At 36.6% G+C, this 27,325-nt stretch overlaps 1 long non-coding RNA gene across 1 annotated transcript in view; it reads left to right on the top strand.

Annotated features, from left to right (window-relative positions):
* The first annotated feature begins 5,093 nt into the window (after positions 1-5,093).
* The window catches only part of LOC126013826 (uncharacterized), a 518,013-nt gene continuing 495,781 nt past the window's right edge, over positions 5,094-27,325 (top strand). The window contains exon 1 of the long non-coding RNA XR_007497546.1: positions 5,094-5,136. This is a non-coding gene — a long non-coding RNA (uncharacterized LOC126013826). The remainder of the gene's footprint in view (positions 5,137-27,325) is intronic.

Here is a 27,325-nt window from a genome sequence, read left to right as displayed (position 1 = left end):
ATGAAGAAAGGGATAAAAGAAGAAAAAGGTATCAAAACAAAACAAAACAAGACAAGACCAAAGAAATAACCAATAAGGGAGTAACAACAGAAGTACAAAAAGAATAAAAAAGAATAAACCAAAAACCAAAACCATCAGCTACAAAGAAATAAACAAAAAACAAACAAAACAAAAACAAACAAAAACTCAGAGTAGCAACTTATTTTAAAAGGGTTGTGTTTATTTCTTTATTTTTTTCTGCATAAATATTGGGGAAATTAGAACGGGAATGCCCTTGGCCATGGGAACAACTACAGACTCCATACTCACTCATTTACACACCCCAAGGTCTTTTTATGGTGTCAGAATACTTTTTACTTAGATGTGGGTGATGACATCCCACCTCTGTAGCTGGAGATCTTGTTATTTGCTTAGGTCATAAAGCTAAGACTAGGAGAGAGTTTTTCTTTACAATTCTAGGAGGTCTGTTCTATCACTGTTATTGTAATCAGTCTTCTGTAATTAGTGGACTTGGATTTTGCTCAGATCCTAGGACAGAGCCTAGTTTATAGTCTTTCAACATAGTTCCAGAAGTTCTGCTCAGTTGCAGTTGTCAAAGTGCCGAACTTTCTCATTGGTCCCTTGATAGATTCTGTCCAGTCCATGTTTCTCAAAGTCAGTCTTCTGTGCTCCACTGATTCTTATGTTGTTTCTGTTGAGTTCATCAAAGACTTCTATTTTCATCTGTTCACATTCTTTGATATTTTTTCCATTGTCTGATCATTTGCTAAAGGTTCTTTTACAATCTCTTCTTTGTATGGATTTGTTTGGCATTTCTTCCAGTTCACTGATTCTGTCCTTGGCTGCTGTTACTCTGTTGGAGAGGCTTTCCATTGAGGTTTTCAGTTCAGTTACCATGTTTTTCAGACTTGTTATTTTAGTTTGGAGTTTTCTGATTTCTATCTTTGTGTTTAGGTCAGCCTGAGCTATTTTTTTATTTCTAAGAGGATCCTCCATATTTCTATTAAAACTCCTTATCTGAAATATTAATAATATAGTTGGTATTTTGGGGGTTATCAAGGCTATCATCTTCATTCTCTGTGCCTGTGTTTGCCTGAGAGTTTTCCCTCTTGTCATGCTTGTAGTGTTATTTTTTTTCTACCTGTTATGGTGGCATTCATTAGTTAGAAAGAGAGTGCAGCTGCAAAGCAAAATGGCAGAGCTCCTTTGTCCCCACCCTGCCCAGGGCAGGTCCAAACACCTCAGTCTTTGAGCTTCTTACAGGGTGGCAGTTCCCAGATGGGAGAGCCTAGGTACCACTCCTGTATTTAGTAATCTTGATTTTTGCACAGATCAAAAGACAGAGTGTCTTCTGATTTCGTCTCACCATTACGGGATAAAATAGGGGCAACCTGCCTTTAGATCCAGCTTTTGCATTTTCCTCCTCATCAGGATGTCATATGAACTCTGGCACAAGTTGGTTCCAGAACTGTATTAAGGATCTCCCCAGGGAGAGTTTGATTTCTGTTGCTTTAATGGGGAACTGTGTCAGTTTTAATGGTGGGATTTGGGGTTCAAGGTTGGATGGTTGATGTCTGTTCACATGAGATCTAACTCAAGTTCTTATGACAAATGTTAGAGTGGGAGGTGCCCATGTATTATAAACTTTATGGGTTCTGGGTTCTTTTATTTATTTATTTATTTATTTATTTATTTATTTATTTATTTTTGGTTTTTGGGCCACCCCCAGTGGTGCTCTGTGCTCAAAAATTACTCTTGAGGGTGGGATTCCAGAACATAAAAAACAGCAGGCTTTTGCAGAAGCCGGGACCCCTGTTTGGGACATCAGGTGGGAAAAATCCACGAATCTACGCCTGCCCAGTGAGGCCCAACTGTGAAAACCTGTGAGTGCTACCTGTAAATGTCTGTCTACTGTCCTCTTGCGTGAAACTCTTGGGAGTGGGGCAAAAGAGGCTCCAGAAAACTTGCTCTCCCAGAGCCCATTTTCAGGGCAGGACTCCAGAACATAAAAACCAGCAGGCTTTTGCAGAAGCCGGGACCCCTGTTTGGGACATCAGGCGGGGAAAATCCATGAATCTACGCCTGCCCAGTGGGGCCCAACTGTGAAAACCTGTGAGTTCTACCTGTAAATGTCTGTCTACTGTCCTCTTGCGTAAAACTCTTGGGAGTGGGGCAAAAGAGGCTCCAGAAAACTTGCTCTCCCAGAGCCCATTTTCAGGGCGGGACTCCAGAACATAAAAACCAGCAGGCTTTTGCAGAAGCCGGGACCCCTGTTTGGGACATCAGGCGGAGAAAATCAACTAATCTACGCCTGCCCAGTGGGGCCCAACTGTGAAAACCTGTGAGTGCTACCTGTAAATGTCTGTCTACTGTCCTCTTGCGTGAAAACTTAGTCAAAGAATGGGAACAGAAGAAAATAGAAGTCTATGATAAGATCAACAGAAACAACTTAAGAATCATTGGGGTCCCAGAGACCCAGGAAGAAAATTTCCAGGAAGAATCAACGGTCAAGAACATCATTAAAGAGAAACTTCCAGAGCTAAAGAATATATGTGATCAAATCCTGCATGCTCGAAGAGTACCAACCAAAAGAGACCCCAGAAAAACCACCCCAAGACACATCTTCGTCACAATGACAAATCCCACAGATAGAGACAGAATTCTGAAAACAGCAAGATCAAAAGGGGAAATTACGTTCAAGCGAGCATCCTTGAGATTTACAGCAGACCTGTCACCAGAAACACTCAATGCCAGAAAGCAGTGGTGGAATATTGTGACAAGACTGAATGAAATGAATGCTTCACCCAGAATACTATACCCAAGAAAACTCACTTTCCGGTTTGACGGAAGAATACATGGTTTCACAGACAAAAAGCAGCTCAGAAACTTTACAGACACAAAATCAGTCTTAAGAGAGGAACTGAAAGACCTAATTTAAGACAAGACTAACCAAAAGACACACAAAATTTTGATATAAAGACGGCATTAATTCCCAGGACAATTCTTTCGCTCAATGTCAATGGACTAAATGCACCAGTCAAGAGACACAGAGTGGCTAAATGGATCAAAAAACTCACTCCAATCTTCTGTTGCCTACAAGAAACGCACCTGAATAGTCAGAACAAACATAGACTCAAAATAAAAGGCTGGAGAAAAATTATCCAAGCAAACAACACATATAAAAAAGCTGGAGTGGCCATACTAATATCAGATAATGCAAAATTTATACTCAGGAAGGTTGTAAGGGACAAAGATGGACATTTTATATTAATCAAGGGGTATGTAGAGCAGGAAGAAATAACTCTCCTAAACATATATGCACCGAATGAGGGGCCAGCAAAATATTTAATACAACTGTTGACAAATCTGAAAAATAATATTAATAACAACACAATAATTGTGTGGGACCTCAACACGGCTTTGTCAACACTGGATAGGTCAACCAGACTGAAACCCGACAAGAATATACTAGACCTGAGGAGAGAAATGGAAGAAAGAGGCCTAGTGGATATATATAGGACACACCATCCCCAGAAACCTGGGTACACATTCTTCTCCAATGTACATGGGACATTCTCCAGGAAAGACTACATGCTGGCACATAAAACATACCTCCATAATATCAAGAGGATAGAAATTTTGCAGACTACCTTCGCTGACCACAAGGTTATGAAATTATTTGTGAATTTCAAAGGGACTCAAATGAAAAACCTTAACACCTGGAAGTTAAACAGCCTCACACTCAATAACCACTGGGTCCGAGATGAAATCAAGGAGGAATTCAAAAGGTTCCTGGAAACAAATGACAATAAAGACACAGACTATCAGAACTTATGGGACACAGCAAAAGCAGTACTGAGAGGAAAATTTATAGCTTTGCAAGCACACATCAGGAAGGACGGAGCTTACACAGCTAATAGACCTAGAAAGTGCTCAAAAAACTACCCAAAAATAGGAAGACAGAAGGAAATAACAAAGCTGAGAGCAGAAATCAATGAAGTGGAAACCCAAAAATTAATCCAAAAGATCAACAAAATCAGAAGTTGGTTCTTTGAAAAAATAAACAAGATTGATAGACCACTGGAAAAACTAACAAAGAAAGAGAGAGAAACTTGATAACTCATATTAGGAATGAAAAAGGAGAGATCACTACTGATATGACAGAGATTCAAAGGGTAATCAGAAACTACTTTGAGAAACTCTATGCCACTAAAAATGAGAACGTGGAAGAAATGGATAAATTCTTGGACTCATAATCTTCCACGGTTGAAGGAAGAGGATGTAGCATATCTAAACACCCCCATCACCATTGATAAAATTAAAACGATAATCAAATGTCTGCCGAAAAACAAAAGTCCAGGCCCAGATGGATTCACTAATGAATTCTTTCAAACTTTCCAAGAGGAACTACTACCAATCCTGGCAAGACTCTTTCATGAAATTGAACAAATGGAAACACTTCCAAATAGCTTTTATGAAGCCAACATCACCTTGATACCTAAACCAGACAGAGATGCTACAAAAAAAAAGAAAATTACAGACCAATATCGCTGATGAATGCAGATGCAAAGATCCTCAACAAAATCCTGGCAAATAGAATTCAATGCCTCATTAAGAAGATCATCCACTCTGATCAAGTAGGTTTCATCCCAGGAATGCAAGTATGGTTTAGCATTCGTAAATCTATCAACATAATACACAACATCAATAAGAAGAAAAATAAAAACCATATGATCACATCAATAGATGCAGAGAAAGCATTTGATAAAGTCCAACACCCATTCTTAATCAAAACTCTCAGCAAGATGGGAATGGAAGGAACCTTTCTCAATATAGTTAAGGCCATCTACCACAAGCCAGTGGCAAATATTATCCTCAATGGAGAAAAACTAAAAGCCTTTCTTCTAAATTCTGGCACGAGACAAGGCTGTCCTCTCTCACCACTCCTATTCAACATAGCACTGGAAGTACTTGCTATAGCGATTAGGCAAGAAAAAGATATCAAGGGAATCCAGATAGGAAAGGAAGAAGTGAAGCTCTCACTGTTTGCAGATGACATGATACTCTACTTAGAAAACCCTAAAGTCTCTATGAAAAAGCTTCTAGAAACAATAGACTCATATAGCAAGGTGGCAGGTTACAAAATTAACACACAAAAATTAAAGGCCTTTCTATACCCCAATAGTAATAAGGAAGAAATGGACATTAAGAAAACAACCCCATTCACAATAGTGCCACACAAACTCAAATATCTTGGAATTAACTTGACTAAACATGTGAATGACCTATACAAAGAAAACTATAAAACTCTGCTCCAAGAAATAAGAGAGGTCACGCAGAAATGGAAATGCATACCCTGCTCGTGGATTGGCAGGATTAACGTCATCAAAATGGCAATACTCCCCAAGGCATTATACAGATTTAATGCTATCCCTCTAAAGATACCCATGACATTCTTCAAAGAAGTGGATCGGGCACTTTTGAACTTCATTTGGAACAATAAACACCCTCGAATAGCTAAAGCAATCACTGGGAAAAAGAATATGGGAGGAATTACTTTCCCCAACTTTAAACTGTACTACAAAGCAATAGTTATCAAAACAGCATGGTTTTAGAATAAGGACAGGCCCTCAGATCAGTGGAACAGGCTTGAATACTCAGAAAATGTTCCCCAGACATACAATCACCTAATTTTTGATAAAGGAGCAGGAAACCTAAATGGAGCAGGGAAAGCCTCTTCAACAAATGGTGTTGGTACAATTGGATAGCCGCTTGCAAAAAATTGAACTTAGACCCCCAGCTAACATCATGTACCAAGGTAAAATACAAATGGACTAAAGACCTCGATATCAGCCCCAAAACCATAAGATATATATATATATATATATATATATATATATATATATATATATATATATATATATAACATCACATAGGCAAGACACTCCAGGACATTACAGGCATCTTCAAGGAGGAAACTGCACTCTCCAAGCAAGTGAAAGCAGAGATTAACAGATGGGAATATATTAAGCTGAGAAGCTTCTGAACCTCAAAGGAAATAGTGCCCAGGATACAAGAGCCCCCCACTGAGTGGGAGAAACTATTCACCCAATACCCATCAGATAAGGGGCTAATCTCCAAAATATACAAGGCTCTGACAGAACTTTACAAGAAAAAGACATCTAATCTCCTCAAAAAATGTGGAGAAGAAATGAACAGACACTTTGACAAAGAAGAGATACAAATGGCCAATAGACACATAAAAAAGTGCTCCACATCACTAATCATCAGGGAGATGCAAATCAAAACAATGATGAGATACCACCTCACACCACAGAGAATGACACACATCACAAGGAATGAGAATAAACAGTGTTGGTGGGGATGTGGAGAGAAAGGAACTCTTATCCACTGCTGGTGGGAATACCGTCTAGTTCAACCTTTATGGAAAGCGATATGGAGATTCCTCCAAAAACTTGAAATCGAGCTCCCATATGATCCAGCTATACCACTCCTAGGAATATACCATAGGAACACAAAAATACAATACAAAAAGCCCTTCCTTACACCTATATTCATTGCAGCACTATTTACCATAGTAAGACTCTGGAAACAACCAAGATGCCCTTCAACAGACGAATGGCTAAAGAAACTGTGGTACATATACACAATGGAATATTATGCAGCTGTCAGGAGAGATGAAGTCATGAAATTTTCCTATACATGGATGTACACGGAATCTATTATGCTGAGTGAAATAAGTCAGAGAGAGAGAAAAACTCAGAATGGTCTCACTCATCTATGGGTTTTAAGAAAAATGAAAGACATTCTTGCAATAATAATTTTCAGACACAAAAGGGAAAAGAGCTGGAAGTTCCAGCTCACCACAGGAATCTCACCACAAAGAGTGATGAGTATAGTTAGAGAAATAACTACATTTTGAACTTTCTAATAATGAGAATGTATGAGGGAAATGGAGAGCCTGTTTAGAGTACAGGCGGGGGTCGGGTGGGGAGGAGGGAGACTTGGGACATTGGTGATGGGAATGTTGCAGTAGTGATGGGTGGTGTTCTTTACATGACTGAAACCCAAACACAATCATGTATGTAATCAAGGTGTTTAAATAAAAAAAAGAAAAGAAATTACTCTTGGCAGGCATAAAGGACCATATGGGATGCCAGTATTTAAACCACTGTTGGTCCTGGGTCGGCTTTGCAAGGCAAACGCCCTATAAACTTTATGGGTTCTTATCCCTAGAAGATAAGAGCTTGTTTCTATTCATAAGATTTCCTATGTGCCTATGCAAAAATGAATAGTGCCATATTATATTGTGGGTGCATTAGGGGGTAAAAATGTCATGTTATACAATCTGTGTGCCCTGGTTTTGACCTGAGCTTTATCCCAAGCACTTTTCTTCTGGAATTTGTATTAAACAGAACTGAAACAAGCAAAGCTAAGTAAATAAATGAAGAACATCTTATAAAATGTATGAGGGAAGCTACCTTTACATTTGAAAATAGACACTCTAAGTGGTATAACTGTTAAGAAATTAAACATATATAGAAAAATATAGAAATTTCCTTTAAGTTTTTTGAGATGGTCTTGGTGGTTGGGAATGAGATTCTGGGCACAATGGTTTACAGCTTTAAGGGATTGAGTAATGTCCTTGAGCTGGGTGTTCATCTGGAGCTGAATCTGGTAGCATCCATCAGACCATGTGTGTGTGAGAGTGTTTGTGTGTGTGTGTGTGTGTGTGTGTGAGAGAGAGAGAGAGAGAGAGAGAGAGAGAGAGAGAGAGAGAGAGAGAGAGAGAGAGAGAGAGAGATGGCAGCATAAAACGAATCAGCAGGAGTGGTGGTTGAGGGTGTTCTTTCACTTTGGGAGCTGGGGATATAGGAGGGATAATATAGAAGAGGGGCTATATACAATATAGGCATGGTTTATTTACAGTGTAGATTAGGCAAACATAGTGAAGTCCACTGCATACAAATGCCCATTTATAGACAAATATTAGAGATTTATTTATAGGTTGTAGTTGGATAGTGTTTCTTATGAGATGGGCTACAGTGCTTAAGAAATAATTTAATTAAGAAAAATAAAATAGGGGACAGAGAGATAGCATGGAGGTACGGTGTTTGCCTTTCATGCAGGAGGTCATCAGTTCGAATCCTGACGTCCCATATGGTTTGCGTGAAGCCAGGAATAACCCCTGAGCACTGCCAGGTGTGACCCAAAAACTACAAAAATAAAATAAAATAAAATAAAAATATCCTAGGAGAGAAAAAATGAAGAAGAAAAAAAATAAAAACAGAAAAAAATAAATTGGGTCGGTACCTTGGAGAAAAATTGTTTTCTAATTTTTTGGCAATTCATGGATGACAGTTTGCTAATGAAGCTTTCAGGGTTAGATTGTGCATGGAGCAAGTTAAGGTAAAAATAATTTTCAAACATAGAGTACTAAGCAATATGGTAGTTAGCACTATAAGAGGAGTCTACCTTATGTAGTATCATTCACCATGTCTTGTGCATTGGGGTACCTTTCCTGGAAAAAAACTGACAATAAAGACATTATAATAGAATAGTACCATAGCTTAAAATGAAAACGAAGATGAAAGAAGAGAAGGAAAAAAGGAAAAGAATAAAAAGGAAAGGGATAATAGTAATTTGCAAAAACATACTCAATGAGTGGGTTCTGTAACATAAGTGGGTTCTGTAACATCACTGCATAATTAGTATGCAGTTATCTATTTTAGTGGTCTCAATGGTCATAAGCTTTAGGTCATAGTAGGAGACATAATTAGGAGAAAATGGGTAATTAGAGTATTTTATAGAGAATTTTTTTATAAAGAGCACTGTATAAGGAGTCTAAAATGATAGAGCACCAAATTTCAAAATTATGGTGTCCAACCTATATCTCCTAGAGCTGAGGTGGAGAACAAGCTCGACATAAAGAGCCAAAATTTTAAACTGTGAGAGTCAGAGAGCCATACCACGCAGTGACCTGTCAAAACAAACACTCACACAAAAGCATACAATTTTAACAATAATATATTAAACACATATTGCATTTTGCCATTTTGAGTGAGGGTGAAAATCTTGTTCACCACCTCTGTCCTAGAACCTCTGTGGATAAGGAAGTTGAAGAGTTATTTTACACATAATAAAATCAAGCTATTGAAACACACTAATAGTAGTAAGCACTGCAGCCTGACTTCCAATCATGTTCTGCACCTAATACCATGGATAAAAATATTAGAACATTATTGTTGGCCTTTGTAGTGTGAGACTGATTGAACACCTGTTTGATCTAAACTGCTGTTTCTGTTGCAGTTTTCTTTTTTTTTTCATTTTTTTAAATTTATTTAAACACCTTGATTACATACATGATTGTGTTTGGGTTTCAGTCATGTAAAGAACACCACCCATCACCAGTGCAACATTCCCATCACCAATGTCCCAAGTCTCCCTCCTCCCCACCCAACCCCCGCCTGTACTCTAGACAGGCTCTCCATTTTCCTCATACATTCTCGTTATTAGGACAGTTCAAAATGTAGTTATTTCTCTAACTAAACTCATCACTCTTTGTGGTGAGCTTCCTGTGGTGAGCTGGAACTTCCAGCTCTTTTCTCTTTTGTGTCTGAAAATTATTATTGCAAGGGTGTCTTTCATTTTTCTTAAAACCCATAGATGAGTGAGACCATTCTGCGTTTTTCTCTCTCTCTCTGACTTATTTCACTCAGCATAATAGATTCCGTGTACATCCATGTATAGGAAAATTTCATGACTTCATCTCTCCTGACAGCTGCATAATATTCCATTGTGTATATGTACCACAGTTTCTTTAGCCATTCGTCTGTTGAAGGGCATCTTGGTTGTTTCCAGAGTCTTGCTATGTTGCAGTTTTCTGATGTCTTTGTGTTTCTCCTCTTCCACTTGATTTGATCACTTCTCCTTTCTATACTTTGGCACCTACGATGTTCAGATATCTACCATTAGACCATTGTGTTTCTTCCTGAGGTAATTGTAATATCATTCTAAATTTATCTTTTTTCTTCTGCTTACTTATTTTAGAAACATATTTTCTAGTTCCATTCTTGTTGCTGCAAATTGCATAATTGTATCTTTTTTTTTAAGATTGGGGTTTTTGTATTTGTTTGTTTGTTTTTCCCCTTATATAAATCTTTATTTAAGCACTATGATTACAAGTATGTTCGTAGTTGGGTTTCAGTCATAAACAGAATACCCCCCTTCACCAGTGCAACATTCCCAACACCATGCCCTCATTCCTCCCCCGCCCCTGCCTGTATTTGTGACAGACATTCTACTTCTCTCATTCTTTAACAATGCCATGCTAGTTGTTAGTGTAGTTATTTTCCTAACAGCGTTTATCACTCTGTGATGAGCTTCAAATTATGAGCTGGTCCTTCCAGCCCTTAACTCTATTGTCTCTAAGACTTATTACAGTAATGTCTTTAATTTTTCTTAAAAACCATAGATGAGTGTGACTACTCTGTGTCTATCTCTCTCTCTGACTTATTTCACTCAGCATAATAGATTCCATGTACATACATGTATAGGAAAATTTCATGACTTCATCTTTCCTGACAGCTGCAGAATATTCCATTGTGTATATGTACCACAGTTTCTTTAGCCATTCATCTGTTGAAGGGTATCAACAGATTGTATCATTTCTTACTGCTATGTACTATTTCATTGTGTATATGTACTACATCTTCATGATCCACTCATCTATTGTGGGACATATAGGTTGATTCCAAATCTTGCCTATTGTACTGAGTGCTGCAATAAATAGTGGTGTGCATACATACTTTTGGATAAATGTTTTTATATGCTGGAGATTGATACCAAAGAGTGGGATTGCTGGCAATCTCAATTGTGGCAGCTCAATTTTGAGTTTACTGAGAACTCTCCATACTCTTTTCCATGAGGTTGAACCAGGCAGCATTCCCACCAGCAGTGGATGAGAGTTCCTTTCTTACAGCATCTTTGCCAACAAAGATTGGTCCCATTATTTTTGATGTATGCTATCCTCACTGGTTTAAGGTGATACCTCATTGATGTCTTGGTTTGGATTTCCCTAATGATGAATAATGATGGACACGTTTTCATGTGTCTATTGGCCATCTGTTGGTTTTCCTCAGAGAATTGTCTATTCATTTTTTCTCCCCATTTTTCTATGGTGTTTTTGGTTTTTGTGGAGCTAACCTTTCTGATTGTTTTGTATATCCTACATATCAAAACTTTATCTTATGTGTTGAATACAACATTTTTTCCCATTATGTTAGCTGTCTTCTAGTTATATCCCAGGTTTTTTTTTTTTTTTTGTCATACAGGAAATTTTAGTTTGATGCAGTCCATTTACTTAGGTTTGATGTTATAGTTCTTTCTGTTTGCATTCTATCATCAAGGACATTTTCAAAGTATAAGTCTTGGAGTGTTCTGCTATATTTTCTTCAGTGAACTTTATATATTTGGGTTTGATCCAGGTTTTTAACTCATTTTCAGTTGACTTTTTTTTTAACTTTTTTTTTTTGTGTGTGTGTGTGTGGTTTTTGGGTCACATCCGGCAGTGCTCAGGGGTTATTCCTGGCTCCAGCTAAGAAATTGCTCCTGGCAGGCACAGGGGACTATATGGGGCACCGGGATTTAAACCGATGACCTCCTGCATGGAAGGCAAACGCCTTACCTCCATGCTATCTCTCCGGCCCCTTCAGTTGACTTCTTTGTAAGCTGTGAGATATAGATAAAACTTTAACTTCTTACAGGTGATTATCCAGTTGTTCCAACATTATTTGTTGAAGAGACTGTCTTTGTTCCGTTTCAAATTCTTGGCACCTTTGTCAAATATTAGTTGACCATATATTTGAGGATATGTCACTGGATATTTTATTCTAATCCAGTGCTCTAAGACTGTCTTTGTTACACTCTCATGCTATTTTGATTACTATGCCTTTATAGCAAAGTTTCAGATTAGGTAAAAAAATGCCACCCAGTTTCTTGTTTTTTCAATATGATTTGGCTAAACAATATCTTTTCTGGTTTCATATGAACTTTATAATTGATTTTTCTAAGTCCTTAAAAATGATTTCTGAATTTGAAAAGGGGTTGCATTGAATCTATATAGTAGCTTAGGTAAAACGGTCATTTTGCTGATGTAGATTCTTCCTACCCATGAGCATGGGATGTTCTTCCATTTCATTAGGTCCTCTTCAATTTTTTTCTGAAGTGTGTTGAAGTTTTCATGGTATAGGTCTTTCACCTCTTTTGTTAGATTATTTGTAGGTACCTGATATTTTTAGATACTGTTTTAAAAGGGATCGACTACTTTATCTTTCTCCTCTGCTTCGTTATTTATATAGAAGAAAGATAATGTCTTTTGTGTATTGTCTTTGTATCCAGCCATTTATTGTTTCTAGGAGCTTTTCTGTAGATTCTTTAGGTTTTTTATGTATATTATCATATAATATGCAAATAAAGACTTCCTTTTATCTATTTGAATTCCTTTGATTCCCTTCTTTTGACTGATTACCATTGCTAGAATTTCTAAAACTATGTTAAATAAGAATAAAGACAGTGGACAGCCTTGCCTATTATGTGACCTTAGTGAAAATGCTTTCAGTTTTTTGCCATTAAGGATAACGTTAGCTTTGGGCTTTTCATGGATAGCTGTAACTATCTTGAGGAAGGTTCCTTCCAACCCTATTTTGCTGAGTGTTTTCATCATGAATGAGTGTTGGATTTTGTAGAATGCCTTCTCTGCATCAATTAATATGATCATGTGCTTTTTGTTTTTCTTTTTGTTGATGTGGTGTGTAATGTTGATTGATTTGCATGTGTTGAACCATTTTTGAATCACAGGGATGAAACCCACTTGGTCGTGGTGTATATTCTTTTTGATGTATTGTTGGCTTCAGTTTGCTAAGATTTTGTTGAGGATTTTTGCATCTATGTTTATTAGGAAGATTGACCTGTCTTTTTTTTCTCCTTAGTGGTATCTTTCTAAGCATTCGGAATGAGCATAATATTAGCCTCATAAAAGGAATTAATGAGGATTCCTGTCTTTTCAATGTTTTTGATGAACCTGAGAATATAAAGTAGTAATTCTCTGAATATTTGATAGAATTCACCTGTAAAACCATCTGGTCCTGAACTTTTATTCTTGGGGAGAGTCTTAATTACTGTTTCAATTTCCTTAGCTGTGATTTACCTATTTCCTTCTTATTAAGTCTACTATTAATTTCTATTTCTACTTTCTATTTCCTATTTCTACTTTCTTCTTATTAATTTTCAGGAAATGATAATTATTTTAGGAATCTGTATATTTTTTCTGAGTTCTCCAACTTGACTGATTACAGTTACATATAATAAGCTCTCATGATATCTTGGATTTTTTGAGGTTCTGTTGTAAACACTCCCCTTTCATTTGTTATCCAATTTATTTATTTTTATTAATATTTTTATTTAAACACTTTGATCACAAACATTTCAGGCAAGAAAAAGGTTTCAGTCATGTAAAGAGTACCCCCCCTTTACCAGTGCAACATGCCCACCACCAATGTCCCAAATCTCTCCTCTCCACATCCACCCCCCACCTGTACTCTATACAGGTTTTCTACTCCCTCATTTAATCACATTGTTATGATAGTTCTCAGTGTAGTTATTACTCTAACTGCACTCATCACGCTTTGTGGTGAGCTTCATTCATGTCGTGAGCTGGACCTTCCAGCCCTTTGTTATCCTATTTATTTGTTTTTATCCCCTTCTTTGTGAGTCTTGCCAATGTTATGTCTATCTTGTTTATTCTTTTAAAACCCAGTTCCTGGTCTCATTAGTTCTTTATATTGTTTTCTTTGTTTCTATGTTATTTTATTTCTGCTTTGGTTTTTATTATTTCTTACCTTCTACCTATGTTTGTGTTTCTTTGCTGCTGATTTTCCTGATCCTTAGGTGTCTCTTTAAGCTATTTTGTCATTTTCCTCTTTCCTAGCCTGTATTGCTATGAATTTTCTCCTAATTACTGCTTTTGCTGTGACCCATAGATTTCTGTTGCACTCTATTCTGATAGGGTACTTGATATAATTCTTATATTTGTCACTTTTTGCAAGTTAGATTTATATACTAAGGTACGGTCTATTCTAGAGAAGGTTCCATGTGCACTTGAGAAGAATGTGTATTATGTTTTCTGAGGATGGAGGGCTGTATTTTATTCCATTAGTCCTAGTTCTTCTAGGGTTCTTATGTATTTGCTAGTTTTCTTCCTGGTGGATCTCTCTAGTAGTGATACTGGTGTGTTAAAGTCTCCAACTACTATCATGTTTTCATTCATATGTTTCCCTAGATTTGCAAGCAAAAGCCTTACAATATTTTGCTGGCTCTACATTTAGTGTATAACTGTTGATCAGAGTTAATACTTTTGGTCTAATGTTCCCCTGATCAATAAGCAGTGACCCTCTTTGTCTCTGAGCAATTTGATGAGGTTGAATGCAATTTGGTTTGGTTAAGAATAATTATCTGAGCTTTATTTTTATTTTCCATTGGCTTGAATAATTGATTTTCTTCCTTATATTCTATGCCTAGGTCTATCACGATCTTTTAGGTGTGTTTTCTGCAGGCAGCAGATATCTGGTTTTTGTTTTCTGATACAACCCTCTACTCTATGTCAGTTAATGGGGGAGGTTTAGTACATTGACATTTAAGGAGATTATTGACAGAGAAGGTTGTTGTCTTGTTTAATTGTGTTTTTTGTTACATGTGGCCATTTGGGTTGTGTAATTGATCTCTGATTAGTTCATTTAGAGTCTGTTTGGTTAGCACAAATATTGAAAGTTCTTTTTTGTCTGAGAATGTTTTTAGTCCTTCCTCCCATGTAAATGAGAGTTTTGCTGAGTAGTGGACTGTAGGTTGGAAGATTTTTCTCATTCAGTAGGTTAAATGTCATTCCACTGTCTTCTTGCCTGAATTGTTTCAAATGGGAGAGCTGCTTCATTTTTTATGTTCCTTTCTTTGTACTTGAGGATTTTTCTCCCTCATTATTTTAAAGAATTCATATTTTTTCTTTTTACCATTTGGATTACTACATGTCTTGGTGTTGATCTATTACAGTCTATGTTATTCAGAACTATTTTCGCCTCTTGAATTTGTACAGGTGCCTCTTTCCAGAGGGTGAGAAAATTCTCTATTATTATTTATCTCACAACTTGTTTTTCCCCTTTCTCTGTTTTTCCTTTTCTGGTATTTCTATAAGTGATAGATTATTTCTTTTGTCTTTATTCGTTAAGTAACTTACATTTTTTTATTGTTTTGTCTCTAGTTTCTTTATTGACTTCTTTGATGTTGCTGGCTTGAATTTTGTCTTCAAGTTTATCTATGTGATTTTCTTTGCATATAATTCTGTTACTGTGGCTTGCTAGCATGTTTTTAGTTCCCTTAGTTTCATTTCTATTAACTCTCTCATCTTTTTTTTTGGGGGGGGGCACACCTGTTTGATGCTCAGGGGTTACTCCTGGCTAAAACGCTCAGAAATAGCCCCTGACTTGGGGGGACCATATAAGACACCGGGGGATCGAACCGCAGTCCTTCCTTGGCTAGTGCTTGCAAGGCAGACAACTTCCCTCTAGCGCCACCTCACCGGCCCCGAACTCTCTTATCTGATAGAGTTCTTTGAGTAGGATAAATTGTTCATCTATGGGGTTTCTTAATTTCTTTGGTTAGTGATTCTTTAAATTCCATTGCTATGACATCAATTCCTGATTTTAGGTCCTCATCTATTTTTTTCATGTGTTTTGGAGGAATTGGAAATCTGTTAGAATTTCTCTCTATAATCACAGCTGCTGGTGTCTTCCTTAGTTTCCTCATTGTTCTTTGCATAGGGTCAGTTGGGGTGCTGGAATTCAGGGTGCTTTTTAAAAAGTGATTTGTTTGTGTAGGAAGTGGTTGGATGTAGATATATTTTAGGGTTTATTATTCTAGGTATGTGTTGTGTATGTAAACATTTTATGGGATAATTATGTTACTGACCCTACCCTGATCGGTGATTGTGCCCTACCCTAGGGTTTGACCTGGCATACTGCCCCCACCCTAGGTTGGTACCTGATTCTGCTTCCACCATTGGTGGTACCTGATTCTGGGGGATAAGAACAAGGGTCTGTGGAAGGCGAGGGGCTTTTGGCTGGAACTGATGCTGAGGCTTGGGACTTCAGTCTTGTCCACCGAATAAAGCTAATTTTTCCACAAGCCTGACTGTTTGGGAACTGTTTACCTGCTGCTTCACCTCAGAATCGCTGGCTGAACAGGGTGGCAGATGCGTGCTCCGAGCTGGAGGGGAAAGACCTCATCCTCCATCCCTCCATCAGTCAACCTCTTCAGGGGCTGACTTGTAACAGGTATGTTCTTTTAGTTTTGAGACTATATATATATATATATATATATATATATATATATATATATATATATGTATATATACACATATATATTCTAAGGGAGAACGAAGTTGGGCCTGATATGCATAGAACTGTCTGGTATATACTGAAGTGTTAGCAGGGTTTGTTAGGCAGCAGAATTATGGACAAAGTGTGCACATAGAGATCAAACTGATCTCTCCTGATCAGGATGAGGATTGACTTTTGAGAGGCACGCGACTGAGTCCACAAATTGGGGTGATGGTAGCATGATGGGGGGAGTTCCCTCCCAGTTCACTTTAACAGTGGCAGTGGAACAGAGTTTCTGCTTAGCTGCAGTTGAGGAGTGGTGATGGTAGGGGAGGGATCATTTACAGGCCGTATGAGGTTAAACCCTTCTCTTAGATCCTCTGCTTCCAGCCCTTAACAGCATCAGCGGAACTGAGCTTCCACTCAATATCGTTTAAGGTATGGTGATGGCAGGGGATGAGGTAGTTTTAGTTTTTAAGTGTTCTTTTATGTTATAAATAAAGTTCCTCCATTTGTTTTCATAATTGTTTACTTTGATCCATCTCTTAATTTGATGCTAAGTGACTTTATCAGCTTTGGTGTCATACCTGCTACATGATAGGCGATTTTCTGTTGATAGGGTAATGTTTCAAGAACATTTTGTATCTCGATCATGAAATTGGACAGGGTTACAGGCAAGATATTGGGTAACAATTTTAGGTCTGACAAAAATGCATGAGTAATAAAGGATTTCTTTTGATGCATAAGTACCCATTTCTAAACCTTAAGCTTTCCCACTTGTTAATTCAATTTATTTAGAGGAAAACCCCCTGCTTGCTTAAGGACCAAGAACAAAACAAAACAGAAATAAAAGCAACCAAAATAATAACAAAGAAAACCACCAAAACTTAAACAGGTAATAGCATGAATAGTAAGAATTAGTTTTGGAAGAAACTAATGTAAGTTTTTCTACAGAGACTCTCAATGAATTCTACCTTTGACCCCATTTTAGCCCTTCTATCATGCCTGCTACAAGATAATAAATAACAAGAACATGTTTACTTGTCATTAAGAAGTAACATTGTATGCTATGTAATACAAATATGACATGAAAACAACTTTAGTTTAGTTTAAAGAGTGGTGTCTAACTGCACCTTACACATAATTTGTAAACTATGCAATAGGCAACCACCATGGATTAAATACATTTAAATGCATGAAGAAAGAGAACAGTTTTTAAATCATTGTAAACAGAAGCAAAAGGACATGGGAATGATGTTATCACACCAAGCCTAAAGTGAAGACATTAGATTGGAATCAAGAGTATACTACCTTGGCATTATGAACAAGTATCATCTTCAAGTCTGAAGCAGTAAGAAACACAGAGCCTACTTAATCAGCCCTTTTTATTGCATAAAGAGAAAGATGAGACATAACTAGGTTAGAGATGCCAACCTTTAAGCTACATCTTAATTTCCTAAGCCCATTAGACAATAAATATAGACAACCAAAAATCATTTTACAACCTCTCTGCTACAGTCTTCTTCATTATACATTTGATTCATTTTATGGATAAAAGTATAAATGTGCTATCAGGATATTGACTGTTTAATAATGAATGTTAGACTGTAAACACATTTCAGAATGTTTGGAAAACAGAAATACCTTAATATTTTTGTAGTATAGACTCTAAACTATTTTTGCTCAATTAAAATCTCTTGTGGATCAATGGTATTATTTTCAGTTTTTGTAATTTTCTGAAAATCTATCCTATAATACTTGGCTCATTATGCCATAATGGCTAAGAATAATCTTTCTTCTATTCTTGTCCATATTGAAAATTTTGCCAAAACCATTTTCTTTTGTCAGCCACAACTCTAATATTATCATTTCTTTTATAAAATATTATGCCATCCATCATTATTAATGTCACCTCTCTCTTCTTTATCAAGTTTATGCCTCCTTGTTTACACAGTTTTTGAAATTTTTAATTCTCCCTATGGTTATCATTTTCTTACTTGAACTATCTCTATAACTTCAAGCTTATATCTATATTTTTCTTTTAGAAATCATAGAAATCATTCTTAACGTATTGCTTGAGCATTGTATAGAACAATAGGCATTTCATTTGAAATTTATTTCCTTATATCTCATTTACCTATGGAAATATTCCTGGTATTCATTTTACTTTGCTATGCTTTTTTATATATTATTAATAAAAACAAAATTAGCAGAGGCATAGAGATAGTATTTATGGCAGATAAGGTACCTGTCTTGCACAAATTAGACCTGGGTTTGATTTTTTGTATCCAATATGGTCTCCTGAGCACTGAGCTAAGTATGCATCACCCCAAATTAAATCAACAAAATTATTTTCTAGATTATATATTTCAAAACTGAATAAATAATAAAAGTAATTCAGCCTATAATCCACTAGAAGTCTGGACTCCCTTGACAATAGTTATTAAATATAATGTATAAATTCAGCTGAATTTCTAGAAAATTCTGTTGCTGTTGTTGCTGTTGTTTTTGGATCACATCGATGACACTCAGAAGTTATTCCTGGCTATGCTCTCAGAAATTGCTCCTGGCTCAGGGGACCATATGGGATGCTGGAGATGGAACCCAGGTTCTTCCTGGGTCAGCCATGTGCAAGGCAAATGCCCTACTATTGAGCTATCGCTTCAGCCCTTCTAGAAAATTCTTTCTAGAAATTTAAGATACCTTGAACCCAGTTACTTCTAGGCTTTTACCTCCTAGAAAGTATCATTTTCTCAACATTTAACACATCTCATTAGCAGTGATGATATTTTCATATATCTTCTTTATAGGAGACTATCTCCCTTTGTATGAGACATTTTATTATTTAAAGTTTTACTTATTACTCCTTTTTTCTTTTATTGTGGTTGAAGTGAATTGCAATTCTTTCACAGTAATATTTGAGGCACACAGTAACAATGAATGAGGGGCATTCTCACCACCAGTGTTGTCCTCCGTCCACCCCTGTTTTCACTGTGCATCCCACATCTCTCTCCTTTACTCCCATAATGCTAGTGCAACTGATTTCCCCCTTGTACAGCTTGTTGTAGATTGGGTATCGCTTCTGTTGTTGTTGACTTTGATTTGGTATTCATGTCTGATCAGTTTTTATTTTCACCAAATGAACATTCAGCTATCTGATCTTGGTACCATGGGGGTGGGAAAGGCAAACAATAAAGAGAAATACTAAGAGGAGTCCAACTAGATGTTATAAATATTCATTTAGAAGAAGGAAGAGAAAAAAGAAGAAGAAAAAGGTAGCAAAACAAACAAACAAACAAACAAAAAAACAATGAGGGAGTAACAACAAAAGTACAAAAAGAATAAACAAAGAATAAACCAAAAACCAAAACCATCAGCTATGGAAAAAAAGAGGGGAAAAAAAAGAAACCAGACTAGCAACTTCTTAAAAGAGTTGTGTTTCTTTTTTCTTTTCTTTTTTTTTTTTTTTTTTGCATAGGCATGGTAAATATTGGGGAAATTACAATGGGAATTCCCTTGGCCTAAGAGATATGAGGTTTCTCCGCCTTTGAAGCATACTGCCATGGGAACAACTACAGGCTCCATGTTCACTCATTTATACACCCCAAGGTCTTTTTATGATGCTAGAAAACTTCACTCAGATGTGGGTGATGACATCTCGCCTCTGTAGCTGAAGATCTTGTTATTTACGTAGGTCATAGGGTGAAGGCTAGGAGAGCGTTTATCTATACGGTTCTAGGAGCTCTGTTCCATTGGAATCAAGAGAATACTAAATGGGCATTATGAACAATTATTATCTTCAAGTCTGAAGCAGTAAGAAACACAGAGTTGTTGTAATCATCCTTCTGTAATTAGTGGTCTTAGTTTTTGTTCAGAATCTAAGACAGAGCCTAGGGTATAGTCTTTCAGCATAGTTCCAGAAGTTCTGCTCAGTCACAGTTGTCAAAGTTAGACCTCTGGAATTAGAGATCTTGGTTTTTGAACAAATCTTACGCAGAGGCCTAGGCTAAGAACTTCCTCATTGGTCCCTTGATAGGTTCTGTGCAGACCATAGTTTTCAAAGTCAGTCTTCTGTAGATAGCGATTTTGGTTTTTGCTTAGGCTAGGGCAAAGGATGACATGTTTCCTGGTTGAATCTTACCGCTAGGTGATGAGATGGGGCAGCCCTCTCTTAGTTCAAGTTGTTGCTGTTTTCTCATGTCAGGATGTCATGTTAAACTGGTGCAAGTTGGAGCCTGGATGGCATTCAGTTTCCCCTGGAGGAGTTTGGTTCCTGCTGCTGTTGCTGGGACCTGTGTCAGTTCCATGTCAGGAATCTGGGGTTCTGAATTGGATGGTCGCTGTCCAATCACGTGGAGTCTTAGTTGGGTCTACATGACACATGCTTTTAGTGGGAGGCCCTGCATTTTTTAAAAAAAATATATGGGTTCTTATCCTTAATAGATAAGAGCTTGTTTTTGTGCACAATATTTCCCTTTATTTAGAGTGCCTATGCAAAAGGGTATGGTGATATATTGTGTTGCTGGTGGGTTGGAAGTAAGAATGTTAGTCTGCACGATCTCTGTGGCCTGGTTTTGACCTGAGCTTTTATCCCAGGCAAGACTTTTCTTGTAGGTTTTTGTACCAAGCAGAACCAAAAGAGGCAAGTTTGGAGAGAGAAAGAGAGAAGAGAAAGAGAAAGAGAAAAAATATTTCTATATCTATATAGATATATAATAGAAGAAATGAATAAAAATAGATTTAAAAGGCATTAAAGAAAAATACTATTTATGAGGCTGACTTACTTTTGGGAATAAACATACTAGAAGGTATTATTGTAGAGGTATTAAACACATAAAGGAAATATTAGGCTTCCCTATTGAGACTGTTGAGATATTCTTGTGGAGAGTGGAGTCCAGGGCATCTTTTCAGTCCACACCATTGTTGAGCTTGTGAAATTATTTGTAACCATGAGGGAAGTATTCTTGGACTGTGATCCTTCTGGAGCTGAGTCAGTGGCATGATTACTCTCCATTATTAGGAGGTTAAGAAGAAGGTCCATGAAGCATAAATCAGCAGGTATGTTGGTTGTAATTTCTTGCCAAGGTATGTGATGTGGGGCAGGGAGGGGATCCTTTCAATTTGGGAGCGTGGTGGTGGTTTATTGAAGCAGGAGGTTGGTCCTGGTACCTACTGGGTTAATAACTGAGGGTAAAGAAAGTTATATAAGGAAGGATAATGGATCAGGATTAGAGGATGAGAGGCTAGAAGGATTTCTAAAGTGGGGAAGAAGGGTAATATATAAGAGGGGCAATATACAATTTAGGCATGGCTTGTTTACATTTAGGTTTGGCAATCAGAGAGGAGTCTACTGTCTACAAACTCATTCCCACATAAAGACAGATGTTAGTGTTCTATTCTTAGGTTGTTGTTGGAGGCCTGACGCTTAGGTTGTTGTTGGAGGCTGGGTCTGAGCTCTTAAAATATGATCAAGTTAAGAAAAGGTAAATAATTGGTTAAGATATGGCTTAGGAGAGAAAGGAGGGAAAAATAAAAAATAAGAGAGAAGAGAAAAGAAGAATAAGTAAATACGGTAAAACTAAGTTAGAGAGAATTGGGCCAGTCTGTCGATATTGGAGGGGTTCCCACATACGAGGCTCTTCATCACTGATGGGGATGGACTTTGCTAGATAAAGATTTCAGGATTATATAGTGGCTGGAGCTTTATAGGATAAGCACAGTTTCACACCTAGAGTACTAAGCAATGTGGTGATGAGGACTATAGGATGTTTACCCTATGTAGTATCGTCCACTGCATCTTAAGTATAGAGGTATCTTTCCTAAGGAGCAACTGACAGAGAAAGCTTTTTTTGCAATGGATTGAGTTGAGGAAGAAGAGTAAAGGACAGAGGGAAAAAAGTATAGAAAGAAGAGGGAAAAATGAAAGAAAAAAGAAACAAAAAAGAAAGAAAGAAGAAAGAAAGAAAAAGGAAGGAAGGAAGGAAGAAAGAGAAAGAAAGAAAGAAAGAAAGAAAAAGAAAGAAAGAAAGAAAGAAGAAAGAAAAAAGAAAGAAAAAAGAAAGAAAAGAAGAAAGAAAAGAAGAAAGAAAGAAGAAAGAAGAAGAAAGGAAAGAAAGAAGAAAGAAAGAAAGAAAGAAAAGAAAGAAGAAAGAAAGAAGAAAGAAAGAAAGAAAGAAGAAAGAAAGAAAGAAGAAAGAAAGAAAGAAAGAAAGAAGAAGAAAAGAAAGAAAGAAGAAAGAAGAAGAAAGAAAAAGAAAGAAAGAAAGAAGAAAGAAAGAAAGAAAGAAAGAAAGAAAGAAAGAAAGAAAGAAAGAAAGAAAGAAAGAAAGAAAGAAAGAAAGAAAGAAAGAAAAAGAAAATAGTGATTTCCCCAAAGTATTTGATGAGTGGGATTTGTAGCTTAAATCCGTGGTGTGCCATTGACAGTTCTAGTGGTCTGAATGATCATATTCTTTGGGTCCAAACTGGCTGAAGGGTCCTCTTTTTACTCATTTGTTAATGAACATGGCCCTGTTTGCATAACTTAACATTATAACATTATTTTTTGAAAATAATTATGTAGGTTATAAAACCAAAACCATATAGCAACCATTCAAATAATTTTCTGGAAACAAAGTTATAGTCTGGTAAGATTGAAATAAGGTTTGTAGAAAAATAAAATTGCTCTATATAAGTGATCTGATTTTCACCATGTTTCATATTAGCATTTTATCCAAACAATAATAAGCTAACACAAATTTTGCAACTTAAACAACACAACTTCATTATAGTTCTGCATGTTAGAAAACTTCCATGGATCAGTATCATTGGGCTTAAACAAGATATCAACTAGGCTTTGTTCCTTTTTGTGGGCCCACTAAATCCTTCCCCTTTCTAGCCTCAAAATGTTTATTCATTGGTTGCTTGCCCCAAAACAACAAGAGTCAAATCCTCATATTTCGTCACTTGTTCTACCTCCCTTTTTTACTTCCCAGGACCCTTGCAATTAGATTGATCCACCTAAATAATACAGTACTCTATCCCCATTTACAATGGAATTATATCTGCAAATGCCCTTTGTTTTGTTATAAAACATATTCACAAATTCTGGGAACTAGGACAGCCATTAGGAGATGGTGGTTGATATTATTGTGTTTGATACATCACTATGCGTATAAATTTGCCTCTCGTAGACACAGGAATGCCTTTTACGTTGTTTATTGAATCAACATCTGTTAGTCACTTGCTGCTTAAAAAGTGGTATTTATTAATGGAAATTCCAAGAGAAATTAAAGGTATGCATTTGAAATGCTTTTTTCTCAGAAATTTTACCCAATTTCGCAACAATACCTCTTTCTACTCCCCCTAGTTTAGTAGCTCCTCACATATGAACTTGGATTAAACATTAAGCTTCAGTCAGGTCAGGCAGTTACTAAGGGGCTATTTGGGATCTGAGCACTTATTGAAACAACTACAGGAAGACTTTGGGATATGGTCCTCCGTGCCTGCCAGGAGCTATTTCTGAGCAGATAGCCAGGAGTAATCCCTGAGCACCGCTGGGTGTGGCCCCCCAACCCCGCCCCCCTTAAAAATACAAGTGTAAGACTGCATTAGTTCCTCTGCGTTTCCTCCTTTTCTGGAAAAAAGAAAAATAAGTTAGATGTTCAAAGACCTTTCCTGGCTTTAATGTTTTTCTATTTAATTCTTGAATATAAAAAGATCTGGGATTGTAGAATATATTTCATGTCAAGAGGAATAATTTAATGTAGTTTGAAATAAATGCCTAAAAGCAAGTAGGAGGAGTAACATGGATTTCCAGAGGATTTATTTCATTAGCTTTACAAAAGGTGACCCAATAGCCTGGAAATGGAACAAAATATGCATTTGTCATAATTTTAATTTCTCAAAAACAGAAATTCAAATTATATTAATCTCTAGTATTATTTAGTTCAGATAAAGAAAGCAACATAAAGGAGAAAATTTTCTCCTAGTCAAAGTGGGATTGATAGGTAGTTTTAAAAATAGTCAGATCAGCCTATTGTGCACATCAAGCTATATAAAAATAGAAGCCAAGTCTAATCTTGACATATTCCAAAGATAGTCTTTGGCATGATTAGCTAATACTCATTATACTACCTGCCCTCTTTAATATTAATAAAACAATAGTGTCAGTGTGAAAAATTTTAAGAAGAACAAGGATGTTTTTAATATAGTCACCATGACAGCAGTAAGCTTTACATTGGAATTGTGCAGTAATTAGTAAAATGTTCATAAATAAGCATGTGTTTAAACCATATATAATACAGATTGTAGTATTGTATGCCTGCAACATAAAGCAGATAGATGACTTGCTTTATCAAGAGTGTTGCTTTACTGAAATTGCTCCTTAGTCAATAGATTAAAAGGATACCCACCTATTTATACTGCATAGCAGCCCGTAACTTTTGGATAGCAAGTGTCCAATGGTGAAAATCTTTTTTCTCTGCATTATATCAACAGATCTTCCTTTAAACAGTATAACAATGTAATATATTCAGGTTATAAAGTCTTTTCACTTCCTGTAAAGAGTCAGAAAGAATGGTATTTATTTGCATTAGATATTCTTTTCATTTCCCTCTTTTTTTATACTACAGGGAAAATTGCAGACCCTCCATTAGAAATTGTTTCCCCTGATTTAAAAAATGCTTTATTATTTGATTTTCTGCTCAGGATCCCTTAAAAGGAAGGGAAAAGAATAAACTTCCAACCAAAACTAGACCGAGCACATTCTTAGCAACCCTTATGCTTTTTTCATAACATTGTTTTGTATTGTATTATGTTATATTGTATTAGATTGTGTTGTAATATTCATTGATCTAACCCTCTTAATTATAAATTGCAGAATAAATTAATAAATGTCAATATAGACACCTTGGCAACCCTTTTAGTTTCTGGAATATTTTATGCATGGAGACTTCTTGAATAGTTTATTTATATTTATTTTTTTAGTTTTTTGGATTTTGAGTCACATCCCATGGTGCTCTGGAGTTGCTCCTGACTGCACTCAGAAGTTACACCTGGCAGGCTCGGGGGACCATATGGGATGCCAGGAATTGAACCAGTGCCTGTTCTGTGCTGGCCGCGTGCAAGGCAAATGCTTTACCGTTGTGCTATTGGTCTGGCCCTTCTTGAATAGTTTTTATTTATGATGCCTAAAGTAAAAATTTAAAACTATATTCAAAAGCAACATAAAATATTAAAACTATTATGTCAATATAGAGATATTTACACAATAACATGTCTAGTATTCTTACAGTAAATAAAATCCAAATAATTAAGCATATGTGTGTTTGGGACTTGACATAGGAGAACATTTTAAGTATTTTATTTTTCTACGTTGCACTGGTGAAGGGGGGGTGTTCTTTACATGACTGAAACCTAATACAATCATATTTGTAATCAAGGTATTTAAATAAAGATATTAATAAAAAGAAAAAGAGCTCTGCCAGTTGTTTCTAAGAGGTGTCCTGAATCTCTGCTAATTACACCCCCCAGAGATAACAGCCATCTGAACTTTATGATAATTAGATTTTTCTCTATTTATAATTGTGCCAATTCAGTGGATATTCTAAATAAAAGATACTGTTTGCCTTTATTTTACCTGTATATGTATAGAAGACAGCAGTATTTTTTCTCCTATAGTGAGTCAGCTGTTGGTTAGAATTCTGCTTGTTTTGGTGAATTTACCTCTGAAGAAGAAAACAGAGACTACTAAAATGCATATAGGGATTCTCATTGGATCATCAAAATCTTTCTTGATTTGTCTTAAATCTGTGATTTTTCCTACCTGTTGATCTTATTCTGTTCCCAAACCATCTGGCTGACAGAACCTTGTAGACCAACTGTTCTGGGTGACCCCATAGAGAAACTGCTCTGGGTATTCTTCATAAGGCAAAAGCTTTGGGGACACCACTCCAGAGATCAGAAAGGACTGCAAAAAGAAGGGTACCAGCACTCCATGGTGAGTGGTTATTCTCATGCTTGGTTCCAGGCCATCTTTCCTCCCTCACAGAGGATTCTGGTTAAGAGGAATTACCTATCAACTATTAATATCACCTTCTAATTTCAAGTGTGTAGATCTATGTAAGGCAATAGGTGGTATATACAAAAGTTCTCAGCTATTTCATTGCAGAAAGACACTTCTAATTTCCTAATGTTACTTTTTATTCTTTCATTTTATTTATTTTTGATTTTTGGGGCCACACTAGGTGACACTCAGGGGCTACTCCTGGTTATCACTCAGAAGTTTCTCCTTGTTTGGGGGACATATGGGATGCCGGGGATCAAACAGAAGTCTTTCCTGGAACAGCCCCATGCAAGGCAAATGCTCTGCTGCTGCATTATTGCTCTGGCCCAAATTCCCAAATGTTTTTGTTTTACTTCTCCCTGGTGTCTTTGATGTCTGGGGCCCTGCTAACTTACCTTTATCCCTGTTATTTTGGTACTATATAAGCATCCTGAGAATAGAATAAAGTGTCTCTGATCATCAGCCTAGGACCTATTCTTTCCTGGTCATCAGTTGAGGAGAAGATTCTTGGTTCTGAACACATTGGGAGGAAAGAAGTTGACCTCTGGCTGACAGGGTCCTACAAACCGACCTAATTCTTACTTCCTATTTTTGTTTATACAGTCTAATTGAGTGATGGTCCAAAGATTCTTTCTACTTGAGTTTAGGTTCTTAGAATTGTAGTAATACATTTCTAGAAAAAAGAAATTTGGTTGCCTAAATCAACTGAAACATATCATTTTACAATTTTGGAGGTAAAACCGAGTGTTCAGAGAATCCCTTAAAAAGCTCTAAAGAGATTCTGTCTAGAGAGATTCTTTCTGTGCCTTTTTAAGTCTATACCAGTTTCTTG

The sequence above is a fragment of the Suncus etruscus genome, chromosome 7 (assembly GCF_024139225.1).
Source record: "Suncus etruscus isolate mSunEtr1 chromosome 7, mSunEtr1.pri.cur, whole genome shotgun sequence".
In the NCBI taxonomy this organism is placed as follows: domain Eukaryota; kingdom Metazoa; phylum Chordata; class Mammalia; order Eulipotyphla; family Soricidae; genus Suncus; species Suncus etruscus.
The sequence above is the reverse complement of the archived record's forward strand: the minus strand, read 5'-3'. Positions and strand labels throughout refer to the sequence as shown.